The sequence below is a fragment of the Camponotus vicinus genome, unplaced genomic scaffold, assembly GCF_025532165.1.
Source record: "Camponotus vicinus isolate PSW18456_S1 unplaced genomic scaffold, iyCamVici1.0 SCAF_10, whole genome shotgun sequence".
Taxonomy (NCBI): Eukaryota; Metazoa; Arthropoda; class Insecta; order Hymenoptera; family Formicidae; genus Camponotus; species Camponotus vicinus.
The window spans coordinates 15788597-15814693 of NW_028141946.1; the positions used below are offsets into that span (position 1 = coordinate 15788597).

General features: G+C 32.4%; 1 protein-coding gene and 1 pseudogene across 1 annotated transcript in view; both read left to right on the forward strand.

Annotated features, from left to right (window-relative positions):
- Positions 1–2229: 2229 nt before the first annotated feature.
- LOC145960147 (aminopeptidase N-like) lies at positions 2230–12159 on the forward strand (annotated as a pseudogene).
- LOC145960041 (uncharacterized) overlaps positions 8694–26097 on the forward strand; it is a 52296-nt gene continuing 34892 nt past the window's right edge. The window contains exon 1 of the mRNA XM_083079314.1: positions 8694–8837. The gene's annotated coding sequence lies outside the window, so the exon portion shown is untranslated. The remainder of the gene's footprint in view (positions 8838–26097) is intronic.

Consider the following 26097-nt stretch of genomic DNA (forward strand, 5'->3'; position numbering starts at 1 on the left):
TGACTGAATTAGGAATAGAAAAAATTAGTTTGTGAATTCTATTGCCGATAACTTTAAAAATTAAACTAAGAGGATAACTATTTTCAATTAAAATTTTAATGATGAAATGTTTTTTTCATGGAACTGCGGGTGCGAGACGTGGAACACTTTGTCAGTCAAGCTCACAATAATGCCTTTCTTATGGGCCATAGGATGGTGTGAATTAAAATTTAGGAAACGTCCTGAAAAAGTAGGTTTTCTGTACCAGTCCGTTACGATTTTATTGTCCTGAATAATAAGTGAAACGTCAAGAAAACTCAATGATCTATTTTGTTCAATTTCTACTGTAAATTGAATTCTATGATGGAAAGAATTAAAGATTTTTTTAATATCTGAAATGAGTGTGAGGGGTGCAGCCGATATAATATCATCGACGTATCTAAAGTAGAAAGGAACACTACAAGGCAATTGTTTGAGTGCTTTCTCCTCCAAATCACACATCACTATATCCGCTAAAATCGGTGACAGTGGAGATCCCATTGGTGTGCCAAATGTTTGTTTGTAGATAACATTATCAAAAGTAAAAAAAGTGGAATTCATTACTAATTTTACACCTCTTACAAACTCATGGAACGGAAGAGAGTAGCCTTTTTTTATATGATGCCATCTCTTGGCCAACCCACCCACTGCTAAATCTAGAGATATGTTAGTGAACAGAGAAATCATATCTAGCGAAAAAAGGTTTAAATTTTCATCAAAAGGCCGATCCTGCATAAGTTTAGCGAGGTTAAAAGTATTGGCAACATGACTAGAAGGATTGGGGATATTTTTATAAATAAGATTGTGTAAAAATAAAGCAAAGGAGTGTAAGGGACTTCCTATGGAAGAGACTATAATTCTGAGCTTTCTTCCGGGCGTCTTGGTGAGCTCTCTATCGAATTTTTTCAACTGCTTCTTACCTTTTGTTTCAACGGTTATTATTTTGCGAATCCCTTTTTTTATTTTTATTTCTTATTTCATGTTATTTATCTTTGCGTTTGATTTCAAAAGTGTAACGGTTCGTCTTTGTTATTTTATTGCTTCGGTACATAACATATTATTTTTGCGACATCTGTTGACATGTATGTTGGGTCTTCTTGACTCCTTCTGCTTATAATTTTTACAGATTTACCACGGTAATTTTCAGGACCATAAACACATTAATGACTCGCTACTTCTGATTACTAAATTCTTGGATTTTGCCATGCTTTTATATGGAGGAACGATCCTTTTTAGAGACTTTTCAACGCCTAAGATGAGTGTCATGTTTGCACATGTACACTAATCGGTTATTGTCTCTCATGCGTAAACAGATTCGTCGCCGTCTTTTATGCGTTCCGATACCTTTATATACCGGCAACTCCATAATTGTTTATGTAAGTTATTATAAATAATTCGAGCGTCATGTCTGCACACGTTCACAGACATAAATTAATCTTTGATGCGCAATGACACTTTTATTTTATTTTTTGCGACTTTTACATGCTAACAATGTTTTGTACCACTCGACTCTTTTGTTTGCGTTTGTCAATTAACTAATTATTTTTTTCACTGAAGAGAACCCGAATGGGGTAGAAACGTTTGTCTATTGTCAATAAATCTTGCACTTGATTCATATGTTATTTTCACAGTTTTTTCCATCTTTGCCAAAATAATATATAGGTGCTGTTTCTTTTGTTTGTCGCCACAAGATACGCGATCTCGGTTCATTGACCCGGAATTTTAATTATTTTTTTATTATTTGTTATACACTGAACCTTAAACTATTTATTCGTTTTTTAATTTGCATAAGAAAAAAATTAATAATTTCAAAGTTTGTTATGTATGTCACAATATGCAAGACACGAAATATGTAATTGCACTAGAAGAAATCTTAAAGATAACTAAATAAATAAGAGTTATATTTATTGTGCTTGTCTTTCTGGGATCTAAATACATCCTTCATGTCTCCTAATATTCGAAGAAATTCGAGAAAAATATTTCATATGTCGTTTCAATAATTTTTATTTTTATCTTTTCTAATCATACCTTTATTTATTAAAATATATTAATTTAATCTTTCTTTACGTTAATTGAATTTTCTTGTGAAACGTTAGTAAATTGTCTTGAACGTTTTTTCATAAAAGTCGATTGAATTGCATACTCTTTGTAAATACCTTGTTTTTAATGAAGAAACATTTCGTTTTTATAGATATCCAAATGAAATATAACATGACATCCTTAAAACTATTATTAAGTAGTAGTATAATATACCTTGCCATAATGACAATAGCGAGTCCTATGGATGATGAAGAATCAAAAATCAAAGGAATCGATGAAGAATCGAAAATTGTGCGCAGTGTGTTAAACAACAAATCAAGCAATATATCAGATTATATATTTCCGATACATTATAATATGAAGTTAATGTTATACAATAATTATCTCCATAGCGAATGCATAATCACTTTAAATATTTCTTATGCAAAACAATACATAAGTTTTTATGTACCGGGTACAATGTTTATAACACAATCGAAATTAAGACAAAATAATAGTACGATTGGTGAAGGAACACAAGCAGATTTGATTAAAAACAACATTGTCGTGCTCGATTTCGGTGATGTCTTGTTGCGTGGAATGTACGATCTATATATAGAGTTTACTATCTCAATTGAAAACTTAAGAAAGTCTTTCGGAATTCCGTACATAAACGAAGATGGAAAAAAAGAGTAAGTAGAAGAATATATTGAAATATAAATTGTATATTTTTGCATTCTACGCTTACAATTGTCTAAAATTAGTCATTATCTAAAGCATATCATTAAAATACGGCAGGTGGTTAATCACAACAGGTATCCAAACGAAAAAACAGCAAATATTTCCATATTGGGACAAGCCAGAATTAAGAATTACTTTTGTTATTTCCATAATGCATCATCTAGAATACAAAGCATTGTCAAATATGCCCATACGAGAAACTGAATTGACGTACGATAATATGATACGGACATATTTTCACGAGACTGCTTTGATCTCCTTAGATAGTGTAACATTTCTGGTATCCGGTTTTCATCAGACCATCATCTCGCGTGGTCAATTAATTAGTCAAGACATGTGGTTCAGACCAGAATCGGAACCGCTTCTAAAATTTGCGAAAACTGTTATTCTTTCCGCTAGTGCATACATGCATAATTGTAATTGGAATATTTTGAAGGAGGCCCTTAGGCGGACTTCTGTTTCATTTGGGAGCAAAGTGGATCATGTCGCAATCCCCGGTTTACAAGATGCAATCAAACAAACTTTGGGTTTCATTTTTTATAGGTAATATATACAGTTAAAAATAGATATATTAAAAACTATTTTAATTATATCTATCATATTATAATCTACTTAAATAAGAAATTATATTAATATTCAAAATTTTTCATACGTATTATTCATAAGTATAATTATTTTTTGAGAAGCAGATATCACTTATAATGAAGATTTAGATCCTATCGCATACAAAACGATAATTGCGCGCTTAATTGCACGTGGGATGGTAGAAAAATATATTAGAAATCTGCTCAGACCGACTTACTTATGGCCTCATACATGGTTAAACGATGGATTTAATGTATTTCTTCAAGCATATATTATCGACAAGGTTATTTTATTATTAACACTATTTGAATACGCAGTCAAATAATTAACAGTTTAGCAATGTAGATAATTGTTAAATATTTGTGCAAATATTCTGTTTTATTTCTTAATTATAAGAAAGATGATAAGAATCCATCTCTTAAATTTCTAGAAATCCAGTAAAAGAATTTTAATAAGAACTAAATATATGTTTATATATTAAAATTATCGCAGAAAAATATATTTACACACTTAAATACACATAAAAATTTTATTCCTAACAATATACACATAATGCTATTTTTGATATGTACCAAAAACTTTTTCTTTTTAATTATTTGTGATTAGTTATGATTACATCGAATTGATTTTAGGCTCTACCAAATTCCCGGATGATGGATTTGTTTGTAGTTCAAATTCAACATGAATTACTCTATCTAAATACTTATTTTGTTATAAATTCTACTATAGAATATAATATAAGTCATCCTGAAAATTATATGCAGTCTTCTCTTTCTCATATCAAAGGTATGCGTAGAACATTGCATAATTAAACAATTAAATAATTATAAATTTCTGAATATTAATTTCATAAAAAATGAGAAAAGTCATTTATAAACAAAAGTTCCCGTACGATTCTTATGAAAAATGAATTTTGGAGTTTGGTAAAATTTGCAGAAACTCTGGAAATAAATAGTTTATGTGGCAAATCAAAAGTTACATTAAGCGCGATATCGATTGATGGAGCCATTTCGTCACTACAAGCGTTCAAATGTCGAAATAAGGCGTTATTTCATTATTATTGAGGGAAAATAAATAATATATTAAATAAAGTAAATAATATATTAGAATGATACACAGTTGATCATTTTTATTAATACATTTTACTAATATATTTACATGGAAAAAATGTGTGTGTAGTAGCCGCTGTCATCGTCATAACATGCTATTTGATATCATGCTATTTGACTTCATCAATCTTATCACATTTATAATTTATTATATTTTAACATTTTTAAAATTTTTATTGTGTTTTCACGTAAAATTCCAAATTTCAGCAAATTCAATCAAAATTCAAATTTCGTCGAAATTCAATTTCCACAGAAAGAACCGTGCAAGGCCCTTCATTTGTAAAATTTAATTTTATTATTATTATTTTTTAATATATTTTTTATAATATTTGCAGTAACGTCCAAATATCTAACTTTAAAATTAAATTTTTATATAATTTTTGGATAATTTTTTTAAATTATAACTATACATGTTTATCTAAGATTTCAAAAAATCATAATAAAATATAAAATTAACCGATTCTTTATAATTGTCTAATTTATTATTTTTAACAAATTTTTAATCATTCACTATTTATCTATTATTACAAATTTTTTTCGTTGAAATGTATTTATCAATCTTTTATAGCTGCTTAATTAGATTTAATTACACAAATTTTGGATGTGATATATTTAGTTCTATTCATTACAGATATATTCACAAACCTTTATTGCACATGTAGTAAAGACATTTTAAATATACTAAATTTTTTTTCTTTCAAACATTATAGGATCCATTATATGGCGCATGTTAGAACGAACATTATCATCTAATATATTTTCAATAGGAATGAATAAATATTTGTACAATCAGTAAGTATAATACATTGTAATGTATAATAATATACATCATAGAGGAAAAGGAAAAAACTCGAAATATAAAATAAATTTAATAATATATTTCCAGTTTTTTAATGTTTAAAAGACATAGATATTTAAAAGTTTAAATTTATACTGCTATTTTATATTTATGAATTTTTGTTAAGATTTTAAGATTTGAATTTCAACTTTTTTCTTAATAAATATATGTATAATAGATATTCATAGATAATAGATTTTCTAAATAACAAATAATTTAAATTGAATGATTTCGAGAATCTAGTTTTACAATCATAAAATATAAACACTCTAAAATCTTTGTAATATAAAAATTAAAATTATTATTTATTCAGTCATGACAAATGCTGACATAATTATTAATAAATATATATTAATCAGAATATATAAATAAAAAATATATTTTTTATATTATATATACATATATTTTTTATTATATGTTATAAAAATTATATATATATATGTGTGTGTGTGTGTGTGTATACACATACATACATGTACAATATACAGGGTGTCCCTGAATTCAGTGCCAAAATTGATACAGCGGCATTAGGATATGAAAACAAGTCGAAAATGTTAATAAACATATGTCTGAATTCGAACGGTTTTAGAGTTATGAGGTAATAAAGTTGCTTTCTTAAGACAATATAAATTGAAATAAATGTTGTTTAGTGTTCTTTATTTTGTTTAAAGCTTTACAAAAGATGCTAAAAAATTCTTCCGTCGACTTCGATACACTTTTAATGCTGCGAATGTTATTCGTAGAACTCCAAATATTTTCCAAAATGCTTGAAACAATTTATTAATTCGTGATAAAAATATATATTATATTGTCTTAAGAAAGCAACTTCATTACCTTATAACTCTAAAACCGTTCGAATTCGAACATATGTTTATTAACATTTTTGACTTGTTTTCATGTCCTAAAATCGCTGTATCAATTTTGACACTAAATTCAGATACACCCTGTATGTGTGTGTGTGTGTGTGTGTGTGTGTGTGTGTGTGTGTGTGTGTGTGTGTGTACAATTATATTAAAGTTCATAAATTTCTATCTCTGTAGGAGTTACATTATGGATTAAAATACAAAAATAAATTATGTGTAAATTATGATTTTCTTTTTTATTATTTATTTATCAATTTTAATATAGTGTTAAAATTATCATAATGTTAAATCTTATAGATTAGATGATCCTGAAGCAACAACTTCTCGTGATTTATGGAATGCTATGAGATCTGTCATGATTGAATGGAATTACAAGTATGAATTTGATATAAAAAAACACGATAGATTCGTGGATGCAGAGGTATCCTTCTGTGTTGGAGGTGACGCGAAATTATTCTACTGATGTTGTAACCATATCGGTACAATTTTACAACAAATTAGATGAGATACAATATTATATACCTGTTACTTATGCTACGGAGTCGAATCCCGATTTCACCATAAATTGGATGAATATTTTGTTAACACCATGGCATTCACAAATTGAACTCTTTCTTGAGAAAAATGAATGGATTATTTTCAATTTACAACAAGCTGGTAAATATTGAATAATAAATTTACATCTATATTATCTATTATACAGGGTGTCTGAAAACTTTTCGTGGTCCCGAAGTGTGAAGGTAGATTGGCTCAAATTAAGAAGGAAGGTCCTCTACAGTTTGGCGATATTTGCAATAATTAACGAAAAATTAATTAAAGAAGATCGGCCAATGATGCCACACATGGCTAGAAGTGCGTGGCGGTGAAGGCAGTCTCACTGTAACATAATGGCGGCGTGCGGCGAAACGGTGATTGGGGAGGGGATGAGCGATGAGTGTGTAGGCGCGCGGCGAAGGCTCCTACTCTCCCCAATCACCGCTTCACCGCGCGCCATTATGTTACAGTGAGACCGTCTTCGCCATCGCGCTTCTAGCAACGTGCATTGACCGATCTTCTTTAATTAATTTTTTGTTAATTATTGCAAATATCGCCAAACAGTAAAGGACCTTTCTTCTTAATTTGAGTCAATCTACCTTCACACTTCGGGACCGCAAAAAGTTTTCAGACACCCTGTATATATATATATATATATATATATATATATATATATATCATATATATCATATATATCATATATATAACATAAATTTTAATTAAAAATAATCATGAAATGATTAAAACTCATATATATAATATAAGATATAAAAAAAGATATTACAAGAATATTGAATTTTTACCAATATGTTTGAAATTTTCATTTCTTGTTGTAATATGTAGAATTGCTGATACAGCCTTTATGTTAAATAATAAAAACGGAAGATACAAACTTCTCTAATAATAATAATATATTTAATATCGAAATATCTTTAACATCTCAAAATATGTTTAATCAATATATATCATTTTAAAGTATTTAATAATCGACAAAAGTAATTTATTTTATAACAGGATACTATCGCGTCAATTATGATATTGCGAACTGGCGAAAAATTGCACAATACTTAAATTCAAAAGAATATCGTAATATACATGTTCTCAATCGAGCGCAAATCATCAATGATGCGTTTCATTTTGCGATAGAGAAGAAACTTGAATTCTCCGTATTTTGGGAACTCGCTTCTTATTTGGCACAGGAAAGAGATTATATAGCATGGTATCCTATGCTCAAAGCATTTGAATTTTTGTCGAATATCTTTCCATTCCTGAATTTTTATCCTGAATTTAAGGTATACAGAGTAGCCCATTTTAATCTACGCACTGAAATATCTCAAAATCCATAAGTTTAAGACAAAAATGTTTCAGACAAAAGTTGTATGGTTTCGAGGGGGCCATAAGAAGGTATCATTGGTTTGATCTTGAAGAGTTATTTGAAGATTACATGAAGGTCACCTTCAATTTCTTAAATGGAACACTATATTTTTTATTGCATATTCTTGTAGCTTATCTCGAGAGCTTTCCAAAACACTATAATTAAGTTAGTTTTCATTAAGTACTTTTTTAATTATAAGGCTTGAAACCATTTCTTAATTTTACATAAACCGTAAGATATCTTGTAAAATATTCATTTTTCGATTATCTTACCTTAATACTTTTATGTACAAAATAATGAGAGGAATCAATTGGTGTAAAGAAAACACATAGTTGTTTCGAAGAAAAAATATATAATTGTTAATTGCAAATTACATATTTTTTCTCAGCTACAAGAATATGCAATAAAAAATATAGTGTTCCATTTAAGAAATTGAAGGTGACCTTCATGTGACCTTTAAATAACTCTTCAAGGTCAAACCAATGATACCTTCTTATGACCCCCTCGAAACCATACAACTTTTGTCTGAAACTATTTTGTCTTAAACTTATGGATTTTGAGATATTTCAGTGCGTAGATTAAAATGGTCTACCCTATATATACAGGGTGACCCATTTTAACTTAGGCAGCCAAATAACTCGAAAAATAAGCAAGATAGAGAAAAATGTTTTAGACAAAAGTTGTATGGTTTCGAGGGGGCCATAAGATGGTATCATTGGTTTGACCTTGAAGAGTCATTTGAAGGTCACGTGAAGGTCACTTCAATTTTTTTAAATGGAATACCCTATATATTTTTGTACATTCTTGTAGCTTATTTCGAGAGCTTTCCAAAACACTATAATTAAGTACCATTCCGTTAAGTACTTTTTGAGTTATGATGCTTGAAATAATTTCTTAATTTTACATAAACCGTAAAATATCTTGTAAAATATTCATTTTTCGATTATCTTACCTTAATACTTTTATGTACAAAATAATGAGAGGAATCAATTGGTGTAAAGAAAACACATAGTTGTTTTTAAGAAAAAATATGGAATTGTTAATTGCAAATTACATATTTTTTCTTCGAAACAACTATGTGTTTTCTTTACACCAATTGATTCCTCTCATTATTTTGTACATAAAACTATTAAGGTAAGGTAATCGAAAAATGAATATTTTACAAGATATTTTACGGTTTATGTAAAATTAAGAAATTATTTCAAGCCTCATAACTCAAAAAGTACTTAACGGAAAGGTACTTAATTATAGTGTTTTGGAAAGCTCTCGAAATAAGCTACAAGAATGTACAAAAATATATAGGGTATTCCATTTAAAAAAATTGAAGTGACCTTCACGTGACCTTCAAATGACTCTTCAAGGTCAAACCAATGATACCATCTTATGGCCCCCTCGAAACCATACAACTTTTGTCTAAAACATTTTTCTCTATCTTGCTTATTTTTCGAGTTATTTGGCTGCCTAAGTTAAAATGGGTCACCCTGTATATAGATATAGTAACAGTTTTTTTTATAAAAAACCATCCATTATACCAATTATCTATTTTATAATATAACTATAAAAAATCATCCATCACACCAATTATCTCTATTTTATAATAACCAATTATCTAATTTATAATATAATATTTTATACTTTATAATATATATTCATATCATAATAATAAAATCTTTTAAAAATAGATATATGTGGTGAGTTAAACAAAAAAATTAATTATACATTATTATTTAATTTTTGTATACCAAAATTGAGAAATTTAAATTCAAAAGGTGCTTATATTACATATGTTTTTTCTTTATATTTAATACAATCACATTTCATAAATTTTGAATATTTCATAAAATTATTTTTCTGTAATAATAATAATACATTAGTATTTATATGATAATTGATGATCAATTATGTAATTAATATTGAATGTTTTAGGAAATTATAGAACACAGTATATAACACAATTAACTTTTTTATATTAATTTTCTTTCGTAGTATTCGAATGTTTACGATGTTAAAAATATACAAACATTTCGCAGAGAAATTGACTTATATAATTTTAAGATAATTTTTTTACATTATACAACACACACACATAATAATTTAATATATAATAATCCACTTGTAAATGCTTGTTTTATAAAAGAAATTGATATTTAAAGTTTAAAATACTTAAAATCTCTTTAAAGTTTAAAATACTTAAAATCTATATTTGATATGCTACAGATTTAAATTAAGAAAATAACTGATTATATATCAAAATCGATACATCAATATGCACAGACTAAAATATATATACAGAGTGTCTCATAAAGCTTGATCACGCGTTCCTCGGCTCTTGTTTTTTCATTGCTATGTGACACTAGCCTCTGGCATGTCTACCGCGCAAAACGCGCGCTTATTCACCTTTTTAATTAATGTTTCAATAATTATTGAACATTGCGAAAATTGATGCAGAATGGTAAAGGATTTTTCTGTTCAGTTTATTACATTCTACCCATTCACGAGCGTTAGCACAATCTTATGAAATACTTTGTATATCGATATACATATATGTGTTAAGAATCCATTAGATGATATAAAATCCATACCTATTTAGATGATAAAATATATATACAATTATTCACACACAAATAAGAAATTGATAAATTTGGTTATTATGGTATTGATGCCTCGAAGTCACATAAATATTAAAGAAATATAAAAGAAAATTATTTAGTAAAAATTTTTATTTGCGCGTACATTATATCTGTTCTTGTAAATAATGAATAAACTAAATATAATCTTACTTATCAAATTTTAGGGAGTGCTAAGATTTGATTTTATGCAGGATTTTAGATTTAGTTACTGGAATCTGTATGACAAAAGTAACATCAACGATCATACTAAATGTTTAAACCAAGAACTCGCAAAGTGGGAATGTATTATAAATGAAAATCCTTGCGAAAAAAAATCTAAACGTCATTTGAAATGGTATCTAGGAAATCCTAAAGAAAACAAGTAAGTTTTCTCATGATACTTGATGCTTTGTAGGGATATTTTTTATATTCTGCGTATATATGAAATTAATTATCACTTATATCAAAAAGTTATTTATAAGACACTAAAGAAACTATTAACACAATTTCGTTAGAAGATTTTTATTTCTTTTCTGGACCGTCTTCTGCAGAATTTTGCCTGGATGGAAGAGGTGGACATATTGCAATGGTTTGAAAACGGCAGATCGTGATACATGGAATAACGTTTTTAATGATTTCATGGAAGGAAATGATATAATTTTATTAGAATGTCTGGCTTACAGTAAACATTTTAAAATTATAATTAATTATTTAGAAACAAAATTACTACAAATTTTATTAAAACCTTGGTATAATCAATCTCATCTTCAACTTGAACCAATAGGGCGAGCTTTTACCTTAAATGCTAATATTTTCCTTTCTGTTCTTGAGAGGAATACTAAGTACATGCTTACAAGTTTACTAAATAATTACAAAATAATAAGACACAGGTAACGATATTATTATATATAATATTATATATAATAATTATTATATATTATTATACATATATAATATTATTATATTATATTATACGATATTATTATATATAATATTATAAATAGTAAAGATATACTACACATGGATGTGAAGATTTGTACTAATTAGTTATAATATTGTTTTATTCTTTATAGGAAAGTCAATGAGATTGTGACATTAATTGTTATAATTAACAATGCCTATTCTAAGGGACAGTTGGACGAGGTAAATTTAAATTAAATCAAATTTTTACATTTTTTAAATTTTTATTTTACAATTTACTTTTCACTATAATTGTTCTATATTTTATATAATATTTATCTATAATTCTGTTCATAATGATACTTCTGTATGTGTGACAGTGCAATTATTAGAAATACGAAATCATTTATTGATAATAATTATTAAAATAATCCCTTTTTAGATAAAGAAATTTGTAAAAAAGGAGCTGAAAAATTCAATCATTTCTAATGTTGAATACAAGATAGAAACACGCTGGTCGGAGATCGAAAAACAAATAAATTATTTTCGATCTTTATTCAACAATTGAATAACTAAATCTTTAAGACATTAACTGTTTAAAAATTAAAAATACAGTATAAATGATTGTAATAATATTTATAAATGGGTTTACTTAATTATTCACTAATATCATATAAAAGTTAATAATTATTTAATTGTATTTTATCAATATAATATTAATTAAACAATATAATATTAAAAAATATTGTATAATATTGTATAAAAATATTATATTATATTACAATATAATTCATATTATGAATATTATCAATATTTTTAATGTTATATTATATTAAATATTATATTGTATTACTTTTCTGTATTACAAATTTAATATATAGATGTTGATTATATATTTACGTGTGTTTATTTTATACAGATACATGTATATATATATCCCCCCCCCTCTCTCTCTCTTACGTAATATTATTTGAAGTTTGTCGTTTCGAAGTTTGAAGATTTATCGATTTTAACTCAAATAGCAATAGCAATATATTCAGGAAACTATTTAAAAGCAGATAATGAATATTGAAACCAGAAATAATAATATATGTGACAAAACGTATGTTGGCTTTAATTGAAATTTTTAATATACAACCAAATTAAATTTAATTAATCGATTAGATACTGTATATTATGATGATGACATCCCTAATCTCTCTAAGACCGAGTAATTTAGAATTAACTCTATGTGGAAGAACGGATCTTCAATCATAGCGATCAAATGATTGCAACCAATTTAACTTGCGTAAAACTTAATGTCACAAATAGGAATTAAATATTTTAAAAATAAATATCTTATAAATAGTACAAGATATAAACAACTTCTTTATTTACTTTATACATTAAATTCTTGAAAAGAGATAATTCTTTATGATGGAGATATAATATAAAATGTAATATATCTTTATCTCTCTTTCTTTTATACATACAGGGTAGGGCAAAAGTTCCGGAACGGCTAAATATCTCAGTAAATATTAATTTTTTGAAAAAATGATTTAGACAGAAAAAAATGGCTTAAAAAATCTATTAGCTGATGGTATTTATTTGACCTTGGGATGACTGAAAAGCGCGGTCAAGGTCACCATAAAAATCTTAAACGGTAATCCCTATTTTTTGTTACATATTCTTATAGCTGAGGTCGAGAGCTTTCCAAAACACTATAATTAAGTTAGTTTTCATTAAGTACTTTTCGAGTTATGAGGCTTGAAATCATTTCTTAATTTTACATAAACCATAAAATATCTTGTAAAATATTCATTTTTTGATTATCTTACTTTAATACTTTTATGTACAAAATAATGTACTATATGTAAGATATGCTACGTATAATCAAGATGATATTTATATAACATTACGTACCTTCAAATTATTGTCAGATATGTCAACAGAGCCGTCAGTTTAAGATAGTCTCTTGAAGCAGTACGTTCGCGATTAAATGCTTTTGGTGTTAAATCTAGTATTAAACCTGGCTGATTCAACTAGTAGGATAAGACATTAAATATATAATAAAATATTTATCTTTCTTTCTTTAAATGTGCATACAAAATTGTGTGGAGTAACACACCAGGTAACGCTTCTATTTTATAAAAGACATTTTCTCTAATTTTCAAATCGACTAACTCCTTTTACTGTAAATATTATTTTTATCTCTTGCATACTCTAGTGTTAATAGAAATGAAAACATTTACGCGTGTATTGTGACAGCATGTTTCGACCATTTTGACATATAAAAAATGTAAAATCTGTAAGCTAAATTTCTTTTTGACATTATAAAATTATTGTACAATTAATTGTATATAGGGGAGACCGGGGACAAAAGTAACAGCGTCATGAAAGGAGGAACAGAGATGGAGGATGTTCCGCGCGAACCGCGGCGAAGCGAAGACCGTCTCGAGATCTCGAAGTTGGGCGCCAGATACGGTTTTTCACGTATCAGTTCGCTAAACGCCATAATAACGCGAAAAACGCTTGCCACGGGCCGACTAGCTCGCCTAACGGTAGAAGGGCAGGGTCTATGGAAAAGTTATTTGTTCTATACGAGGTTTTGAAAATTATTTGAAAATTATTTAAAAGTTATTTGTTCTATACGAGGTTTTGAAAATTTCTAAAATTCGATAAACACACCGAATTGAACGATCACTATAAGTTAACACTCAAATAAATTACGCGAATTCAATATCGAAAGATATAACACATTTATTAAAAAGAAGATAATATAAAAATAATAAAGATAACAAATTAAAGAAAGAAAGAATAATAATAACAATAAATTAGGAAATTTGAAATAGCGAAATATATAACAGATATTAATTCGACAGCGGTAATAACAATAAATCAGATGGATCGAATGTTTGCCCGAAATCGATAACATAAGAAAGCACTAAGTCCTTCCTGGCATTTATTCTAGCTCGTTTTTATGGCTAGACTCTGCGAGGCCAATCGGCGTTTCGAAAACGTAACGGAAATTCGACAAACAAATCGTCGACGATGCGTCGACGTGTCACTGCTTGTATTCAGGAAAATGGTGAACATTTTCAACATTTATTGTAACATACTCAAGGTCACATTAAAACCAAATGTAAATAAGCCTAATTAAACGATTGTCGTCTATAATAATTAATCCTAAATTTTTCCTTGTATAAGTAATACAGCTAACAGTATTTTCAACATAACTCCTGAAATAAGCATTTCCGCACCTATGTCCATATAACATTTTTCATCCTTCAGGTGTGAGGAATATCTCCTAAATTTTTGACATACTTTTTAGAACACCCTGTATATGTATGTAGGGGAGACCGAGGACAAAAGTAACAACATCATGAAAATAACAAGCCTCGTAACAAACTACACAATATGTTAAATAATTTGTACTATATAGTCAAACGTGTACACCCCGATTCTCTTCCTTTTCAGCTAATTGTTGTAGAACGATCGCGCCGGTTGCACATGCAGAAGTGAAATTAGTGTATTTGCATTATTCACCTAAGTATTTCTTGTTTTAGTTTTTTTGTATCTATGCCTAATTAAAGTGTATATACCCAAACAGCACAAGATATCTTCAGGATGATCCTGAATATATCCTAAATATCCTCGGGATATACGCGGGATTTATTCAGGATATGGTATAAAGCCAAACAGCTCAGGATATTTTTTTGGATCTCTTAAGGAAGTCCTGCAAAACTGTAAGGGATATTTTAAGGATATCCTTTTGTGTTCCTCATTGCATCCCAAATTCAGAAAATATAAAGCACCTCAACGATATATTCTGGACCAATTTAGGATGTATTGTAGACGTTTGAAGAGTTATAAAATTTCCTATGGACATCCTGCAAATATCCTTAGGACTTTGAAATAGAATCTCCTGAGGATATATCTAGGCTTTATGTGAGGCGCTCATTTACTATTCCTCAGGACATCCTCAGAATGTACGAGGATTACAAACAGATATCCTCAGGATATCTTCTATATCCATGCAGGACGTCCTTAGGAGATCCAAAAGACGTCCGTGTGCTGTCTGGGTATTGACGTAATTATTTGCCGGTGTATTCTTCTAAAATGTATTCATAAGTTTTCATAGTTGATTTGGCTAAGTCTTGCATCATATTTAGGTTATAATGCTTTTATTCTAAAAAATGTGTTTGGGAACGAAAGTAACACGACACTCTGTGGACGAAAGTAACATGTTTCAATGCTTAAAGTATAAGGGGGGCTGGTCCCATAATAACTGTATCAAAGGCGATTCTTATTACGTATGCCATAATTGTGATTCAGAATAGATACCAATCTCTTTTGTATAAGTAGTTATCATACAATTTTTACACCATTATTTAGAATTAAACTATTATTTAGACTTAAAAAAGTACAAAACTGGTGTGATATTAAGTATAATTATTTTATGACATTACTTATAATTATTTTGCTTAACGAAGATTATTTCTTTTAAGTTTTTTAAAGTTGATAAAAATAAATATTTATTTTATTTTTTATTTTAATATAATATAATACAAATTTATAATAAAAGTTATCTTGCTTAATAAAAGATTATAATAAAAGTTGCCTTAAATTGAAAAAAGGCATATTTATTTTATTTTCCCGAAAATAAGAACTGTTATTTTCATCCCCAGACTATGTTACTTTCGTCCACGGCTCCCAGGACAAAAGTAACAATCAATGTACTTGCGAAAAGCTATAACAACTCTTTAAATATTTATCATTTAAGATTGAAACATAGGTATAATAATAAAGCAATAAATGGAGTTTTTTAACATATAATCTTTTTTTTTATATCTCTAACGATAATTAATTAGTGACCTATAATACAAATAATGTTACTTTTGTCCCCGGTCTCCCCTACTATAGCTATAAAATTATCTTAAAAACGTATAATATTACCTGTATTTTGTTTTCAAAATATTTTTTATAATGAATGTCTAGGATCAATAGAATACGTTAACTTGGATATGTAATGAACGAATGAACAACAAACAATGAAAAATTAACATTTTATTAAAAGTTGTGTTATAAAAAATACTAACATAGTTCTTTTTAGAATTTTGTCCGATAATGTTTGATCCAATTCGCTATATCATCAAAATTTCAAATATTTGATAATATTTAATTTTCGTTGTACGTTTGTTGTTTATATGTTTTTAATACGTTTTTTACTTAAGGAACAGATTGATTGTGAAAACAACATGTTAGTAAACATACAATCCATATCACTTATAAGATCGCGTTGTTGAGAATATTCCTTCATTTCTCATACATTTTAATGCTTAAATATAACATATATACAAGATATACATATATATGTGTGTATATATATTGGGAGTACAAATTAGTTCGGTCCGTTTTTTGTGGTCAAAAATGCATTTATTTCAGAACAAAATGAATGAACAGATTAATCAAAGTATTGTCCATCGCTGGCTACTACTTTTTTCCACCTCTCAGGCAATTTTCGAATTTCATCTCGAAAAAATGTCTCGTCTTTTGAGGCGATCCAAGTTAGGAGCCAATTTTCGATTTCTGCGAAAGAAGTGAACCGGTGACCTGCCAAATCGTGCTGCATCCGTCTTAACAACCAGTAATCAGAAGGAGCAATGTCCGGCGAATACGGCGGGTGCGGTAAAATATCCCACTTGAGCGTTTCCAAATAATTTTTTACGACTTTTGCGACATGAGGCCGAGCGTTATCATGCAGAAGAATAACTTTGTCATGTCTTTGCTCGTATTCCGGCCGTTTTTCTCGTAATGCACGGCTCAAACGAATCAATTGTAGCCTATGTATCTTCCGGATCTTCATCGAGTAATGCCTCCAATTCTTTGTCCTCGAATTTTTTTGGCTGTCCAGAGCGAGGCTTGTCTTCAACGCTGAAATCACCATTCTTGAAACGTCGAAACCATTCCCTACATGATTTATCAGTTGGAGCATTGTCACCATAAACTTCTACAAGCATTCGATGCGCTTCAGCTGCACTTTTCTTCCAATTAAAGCAGAAAACTAAAACCTCCCGCAAATGCTGCTTAGTTAACACAAAATTTGACATATTCAACACAGTAAAAAACAGGGTTTTTGTATGAAACTCAAAGCGATATAAACTGAATATTATTGACAGATGTCTAACCTCTCTGAAACCACCGAAATCAGCTGTCACTATGAAACATCCATAACAGCCAGAGCCATCTTTTGAAAACGAACCGAACTAATTTGTACTCCCAATATATATATATATATATATATATATATATATATATATATACAGGGTGTTGAAAAAAAAGGGTCACATATTTTGATAGCAGGTAGTATTGATCAAAACAAGAAGAAAAGGTCTAATTAACATGGGTCCTAAGACTAATATCTTCAAAGATACAAGCTATTTTGTTATTTGAGCTCTTTGTCATTTTCTTATTAGTCGCGTAATCTTTAGAATGTAATGAAGACCTATTCTTCTTGTTTTGATCAATACTACCTGCTATCAAAATATGTGATCCTTTTTTTTCAACACCCTGTATATATATACAGGGTGTCCGATTCGTGAGGGACCAAACGAAAAGTGATGATAGATTGGGTCAAACTAAGAAGAAAAGTCCTCTACTATTTTGCAAAATTCGCAATAATTATTAAGTAATAAGCAAAAATGTCACATGAAGGTTTAATTTTTTAAATGGAACTCCCTATTTTTTATTATGTATTCTTATAGCTTATCTCGAGAGCTTTCCAAAACACTATAATAAAGTATTTCTTCATTGAGTACTTTTCGAGTTATGAGGCTTGAAATAATTTCTTAATTTTACATAAACCATAAAATGTCTAGTAAAATATTCATTTTTCGATTATCTTACCTTAATACTTTTATATGCAAAATAATGAGAGGAATCAATTGGTGTAAAAAAAAAACATAGTTGTTTTTAAGAAAAAATATGTAATTGTTAATTGCAAATTACATATTTTTTCTTAAAAATAACTATGTGTTTTCTTTACACCAATTGATTCCTCTCATTATTTTGTACGTAAAAGTATTAAGGTAAGATAATCGAAAAATGAATATTTTACTAGATATTTTACGGTTTATGTAAAATTAAGGAATGATTTCAAGCCTCATAACTCGGAAAGTACTTAATGAAAACTAACTTAATTATAGTGTTTTAGAAAGCTGTCGAAATGAGCTACAAGAATATGTAATAAAAATAGGGAGTTCCATTTTAAAAAATTAAGTTGATCTTGAAATCTCCTTAATGCCTTCATCTATAAAAATATCGTTTGTACCATACGATGTCCCCCTCTGTGTCAAACATCTTTTGGTATAAAAATTTTTTTATAGCTCTTCAACTTTAGCTAATATTCGCATCGGTCACTTTATATGAATCACCCTGTATAATTTTATAATGTGTAATTTTTTAAATTATTACTATACATGCTTATCTAAGACTTCAAAAAATTATAATAAAATATAAAATTACTCGATTTTTTATAATTGTCTAAAACAAAATTTATTATTTTTAATAAATATTTTATCATTCAGTATTTATTTTATTATTATAAATTATTTCGGTAGCGGGTAGCTACTCCTCTGTGATCCCGACAGAGGACAGAGCTACTTCAGGGCTAGCGACCCTACCCACGTGAGCTCTTGGTTTCCTTCCACACCAATTTCCGGGGGAACCAAGTCCCAACCTTAATCCTGTCCAAACCCACACTCAATTCCTTAATATCCCATACCTTGAAGGAAGGACACGGGAAGCCACCTTCAATAACCATCCCAAGAGAACCCTATGGCTTCATTCAGCGCGAAATGTTCCGGAGGTTTAAATAGTCCCCCGATCGGATCTTCGGGGGGGGACTGCTCTGAATGACGCCGCACGGAAGAATTTCAATTTCAATATGCGGAAGAGCTTTCGGTTCGGTACGTGGAATGTGCGTGGCTTGCGACAACCCGGCAAGCTCCATATCCTCGAAAGAGAGGCGCAAGCCCATAACCTGAGCCTGCTTGGCGTGTCGGAATCACACTGGAAGGGCTCTGGACACTTCAGCACCGGTCTGGGTGCGACTGTTTATTTCTCTGGGAATGCGACAACAAGTCGCAACTGAGTGGCGGTGCTGGTACCGAAAACAGCAACTAGATTTGTGCTGGGATACAAACCAATCAGTGACAGAATTATGACAGTGAAAATAAAGTCATCCCCATTCAACTTGAATGTTGTGCAGGTATATGCCCCAACGACCGAGGCAACAGAAGAAGACATCGATAACTTTTACACTCAATTAGAGTCAACTATAAAAGACCTGCCTAGGAGAGAAATAGTCATAGTTCGGGGGGACTTAAACGCAAAGATTGGAAGCACAGCAGATGAGGACGCGTTTAAAGAGATAGTAGGAGGATTTGGTTTGGGAGCGAGAAACGAACGGGGAGAGCGCTTTAAAAAAAAAAAAATTGGAAAAGTAGGATTCGAACCTGCAACGTACAGTATTCTCGTCCGCTACCTTATCTGCTACGCTACGCTCACTACCTGAAAATCTCTCGAATCTGTTCAGTATACAAGGCGCACGGAAAACTTTCGATGCAAATTTCTCGCGAATACTTGAATATTGCGTCGTGCCACTTGCTTATAAAGTAGTGAGGGGTTACCTCTCAAACATATTTAAAATTCAACCAAATCCATGATCTCACTACTTGGCACTCCCCTTGTTAGCGACTCTCCGACGGGTAATTCGGCATCTCTTTCCCAGTACTCTTATCCCTTCGACTTTTTAACTTCCTTGTCAGGAACCTTTTCAAAATCTAAACACAATTCTCCTTATATACAACCTAAATCAAATGACGTTAACAACAACAATAGTTATAAACCCTTCACCCAGGGTCCTCGCTCGAGAGGATTTGGCCCCGGAACAGGACCTTATTCCCAACCGGTTCCCCCCCCCCCCCACTTACATCCGAATGGCAGGGCTCCTTCGTCTTCCTTTGGTAATGGGGTGGCCTTGGGGGCGGGATCTGATCCCCCTCCTCCACCACTCCTATCATTTATCCAACGCACCTTTGGCCTGGAACCCCCACAGTTGGAACAGCTTCTACAAATATTTTATGTTATTCTCGAAAAACTCGAACCTTTTCTCAGACTACTGGGCCTTCATGATCTGATTTACAAAATTATAAATCAGTTTTCGGCAGCTTCCGGTGTTGAGAATCTTTCTTATGTCCATACTTAAAATGTCTGAGCCTGATTGCTATGACCGCTCGGCTCTCTCCCCCTTGGCCATCCTTCAATGGAACTACCACTCCATATCAAACAAACTCGAAGTGATCTCATCTCTCTTCGCCAACTACGACGTGTTGGCTCTCTCTGAGACATGGCTAACTGTGGATTCTCGTTTTCTTCTCCATGACTTTAATATCTTTCGAAAGGACTCCCCCTCTCGATTTGGAGGGGGTCTCATCTTAGCTGTCCGCTCCTCTTTATCTTATAGCTATATTGAAAATAGTATTTCAATTGAAAACAAGCTTGATACTCAAGCCATTACTATTCACTTTGAAAATTTTGAACTGTCTATCATTTCTATCTATAGAAACCCTAATGGTTCTCTTTCTTGGGAGGATTATAATTCTCTTTTTGCATTTTGTCAATCCTTTTCTAATGCCATCCTTGTGGGTGATTTTAATGCCCACCATAATGAATGGGGCAGTGAACGAACAGATAATGAGGGAGAGAATCTGCTCTCTGCTGCAACTGAGGCAACCTTTTCTTGCATTAATGACGGATCCCCGACCTTCCTGACCCGTCTCGGCCAGAGGATCTCGGCGATTGATCTCACCTTTATCTCTCCATCCATTATCGGCCTCTGCAAGTGTATGACCCTAAATGATTCCTTTCTTAGCGATCATTTTCCTGTAGTGACTTTCTTCAAGCGTACTCCTTTGAGAAAAAGGTTTTTTTCCCATAAATTCAAACATAATAAAATTCTCGATAAATTGTTTATTAAAAATCTTTTCTCCTCTTTTGACTTTCTTAAAGAAGCCTTATCCGATCAATCGCTCAGTCCTAACCATAAATACCTCACCTTTACAGAACACATTCTTCAACAATGGCCATCTAATTCTGGTGAAACTCGGTCGCCGGGGCGGCGTCCTCGACGCAGTGGGGGCAGATTTTCTCCACCCGCCCCATGGTGGAACGATGCCTGCCAGGAGGCGGTGGACGCCAGACGCAGGCTGCTCTCCGTCCTCAAAAAGCAGCCCTCATTTTCAAATTATCTTAACTTGAAAAGGCAAGAGGCGATGTCCAGAAGGATTTTGAGAGCGGAGAAGCGCAAAGGCTGGAGGGATTTCTGTTGGAACAGAAATCCCTCCAGTCAATCCAAATACTCCAGTCAATCCAAATACTCCAGTTTCTCACCTTTGGAACTTTATCAAGCGGTTCAGAGCCCGTCACTTCGAGAATCCGATCACTCCTCCCTCCTCTAACTTTCGTCCTTCGGATGCCACTCAAAACTCCATTAACTCTCTCTGTCCTCCATTCGTGTTTCACCAAGCTTCTTCATCTATGAAAGATTTTCCTATAAACTACTCGTGCAAAGTTTTCGATCAGCCTTTCTCTAAAGTTGAATTAACTTCAGTTATCCGCTTCCTTAAAACTCGTTCTTCTCTCGGGCTCGATCGCATTGATAACCGCATGCTCTCTCTCTCTTATCAGATGAATATCTGGAGATCCTTCTCGATATCCTTAATCATATTTTTGACTCCGGGTCATTCCCGGCTTCCTGGAGACACTCTTTGGTTTTTCTTATTCCCAAATCAACTCCGGGCAAGCTTCGACCAATTTCTTTAACTTTTTGCCTCCTCAAAATTTTAGAAAGACTTATTTTATATCGCTTGAGCTGGTGGGTGGAATCGACTGGCGTCCTCCCCTCCTTCCAATTCGGCTTTAGAAAGAGAACCTCATGCCTGGACAATTTGGGTATTCTCACTTCCGAAATCCATCACGGTTTCATCTCTAAACAATCGACAGTTTGCCTTTTCCTTGATATTAAGGGAGCTTTTGACAACGTAATCCCTTCTTTACTAACCTCTCATCTTATTGACATAGGCCTTCCGCCTAAATTCTGCTGGTTCGTTTTTCAGTTGACATGTCTCAAAAAGCTTCAGTTCGTCGTTGATGAGGACCTAACGGAGACGCTCTTCTCCTATAAGGGCATCCCACAGGGATCTATTTTGAGCCCGATCCTCTTTAACTTGTATTTGTCGCGATGCGGTTCCTCCGTGTCCGGTGGCTGTCGTTTGGTCCAGTTTGCGGACGACATTGCTCTTTATATCCGGTCCTCCGACTTCTTCGGATTTCTCCCGGATGGCTCTTGAGCGAGCGGCGGGTGCCCTTTCGGCCTTTCTGCTCGACAGGTGTTTGGCGATTTCCCCTTCTAAATCCGCCCTTATGATTTTTACGATTTTTAAAAAACGGACAAATCTTTTAAATTATTCCATTTCATTGAACAATACTGATATTTTCCCGGTATCTTCTTATAGATTCTTGGGGGTTCTCATGGAACCTCATTTAACAGGCAACCTACACGCCAAATTTCTCATTAATAAATGCGGCAAACTCGCTAACGTCATTAAATTCCTTCGGGGAGTATGGTGGGGCTCTTGTCCTAAAACCATGCTCATGGTATACAAAGCCATGATCAGGGGATCCTCCGACTATGCCTCTTTCCTGTTTTGTAACGCGAGCTTAACTGAGAGCTTGGAGCGGGTCTCTCGAAGAGCCCTAAGATATTGTATTGGTCTTAGACGTTCGACTCCATGTAATGTGGTATACGAATGTGGTATTGGACCCGCTCGTTTTAGATCTGATTTGTTGGCCCGTAAATTCATATTTAAATCATTTGCTATTAAACCTAGCATCCTTATTAACAAACTCCAGGATCTTCATTTTGCGCATATGGATACGGGCTTCCGCTTTAATTTGTATGAAAGATTTCCTTTGTATCGAGCTTATCGTTTTGTTAAAGAATACAAATCTAGGATTGCCTTCTTCTCCAGGATTCCGCTGTTTCTTTTCTCTTACGAGACCTCGGCCTTTATTCCAAACGTAAATTTTACATTGCCACATGTAGTGGAGCGGATTTCCTCTGCGGCATATCCTCAGCTTGCTTTTGGATCCTCTCTCTCGCATCATATTGAGGGAAGATGTCTATTTTTCACGGATGCCTCCAAAATCAATTCTCACCCGCATACTGGCGCAGCTTTATTATTCTCCAGACGTACCCATGCAGCGAAAATATAAGCTTGATGGCTGTTTTTCAATTTTTTCTGCTGAATGCATTGCCATCATATGCGCAGTGGATTGCATCCTTGAAAGGGCCATCAGGAAAACCTCGATATTCACATACTCCCGCAGCGTGGTGGAGACCGTGTCCAGATGTACGCTGGACGGGGACCCTTCATATTGATATTGATCCCTTCCTACTTGATATTGATCCTCAAAAATAAGCTGAGGTCGGCTTCTCTCCAGGGATTGGACATCATCCTTGTCTGGATTCCGCCCCATGTCGGGATTCTCGGAAACGGCGGATTTCCTGGCGGGGGAGGCGGTTCGACTTTCTCCCTCCTCACACTGACTTTTACTCTGTGGTAAGGGAGAGATACTTTGAGGCGGTTGAGAAACATTTACTTGCATTGGCTAAAAGCCATGGCAAACAATATTTCAGCCTTTATCCCGCCTTTGCGAGAAATCCCTGGTTTATTAGGCTTAAACTAAGTCGATCGGAAATCGCGACAATTAGTAGGATCAGATCTAATCACTACAATCTAAATTACAGCCTCCACAGATGTGGCATCGTTGGACGTCCGGACTGCCCTTGTGGCTCGCCTTTGCAGGATATTGAGCATGTCCTATGGTCCTGTCCGCTACTGAACGATTCTAGAATACAACTGGTAAGCTCCTTGCGAAAAGTTTTGGACTCCCCTCCGCCATACAGTGTTTTCGAACTCTTAAGAGTGCCCTCTGTTGAAATCGTGCACCCTATTCTTTCCTTCCTGCACAAGAGCAATTTACAAATATGACTTTTTAACTCGGACTGTATAGATTGTTCCTTCCCTCCTGTACGTCAAATACACTGAAGACCATCTGGCAGCATGGGCAAAAAGTGAGATTGCCCAGTGCCATTAATCGAAGAAGAAGATGGTACTGCTAGCGCGCACGTTCAGTATGCGTCGAGATGGTGACAACACAGCAACAAAAAGCGTTTTGTATTCTCCGTTTCAACAAGTGTGAGTCAGACACCTGACATGCTCACAAGAGTATGGAACGAGTTTGACTATCGTTTAGACGTATGCCATGCGTCAGGTGGAGGGCACATGGAACATTTGTGAAAACTTGGTATTCTTAAACTTGGTATTCTTATACGTATTGTCGCGTCCACGGAACGATATTTATCGAACGCGCGCGACACAACCGATCGGCACACGCTAATTACGCGGCACCCGCGCACTCGTAAATAATGACACGGTTCTCTGTAACACCGAAACTTTAATGGGCAACACAGAAACACAAGCAATAACTCGGAAAGATAACACAACGACTCGTAAATAGAAACACGTCCGCTCAGCTTGACAGCTGGCTTCCAACTCGACTGTCATACGTCTTGTCAACATTCTTCTTGGCAACGCGCTCGAAGACGATCTTCTGCCGAACGTCACGGGTGACCGAATAATCCGCAGGGAAAGAACACGGGGACGCAACACTATATTAAAATTTACCCGAAGGTTCTATCTTCATTCATTTCAAAGTTATAGCCTTGTGAAATCGGATGAATCATTTAGAAACACGCTGTATATATATATATATATATATATATATATATATATACCCACACAGAAGAAAATATCTAATGGATATCTACTGGATATCTACATATCCATTTAATGTCCATATCCACTATGGATAACCAATAGATATCTAAAAGATGTCTAAAATGTTTATATCTCCTGAATAACCAATGATGATATCCATTGAATATCCATATAAAATCCCTATATCCATATCTACTGAAAATCTATGGAAGATATCCACTGGACATCCATATAAAATCCACATACCCATATCTACTGAAAATCTACCAGATATCCATTGAACATCCATATCTTGTCCACATATCCATGTCCACTGAACATCTACCAAGGATATCCATTGGACATCCATATAAAATCCACATATCCATATCTACTGAAAATCTACCAAAGATATCCATTGAACATTCATATATTGTCCACATATCCATGTCCACTAAACATCTATCAAGGATATCCATTAGACATCCATATAATGTCTACATATCCATGTCCACTGAAAATCTATCAAGGATATCCATTGGACATCCATATAAAATCCATATATCCATATCTACTGAAAATCTACCAAAGATATCCAATGGATATTCATATACTTCCACGAGCTTCACGCCTCGCCGCTAGGT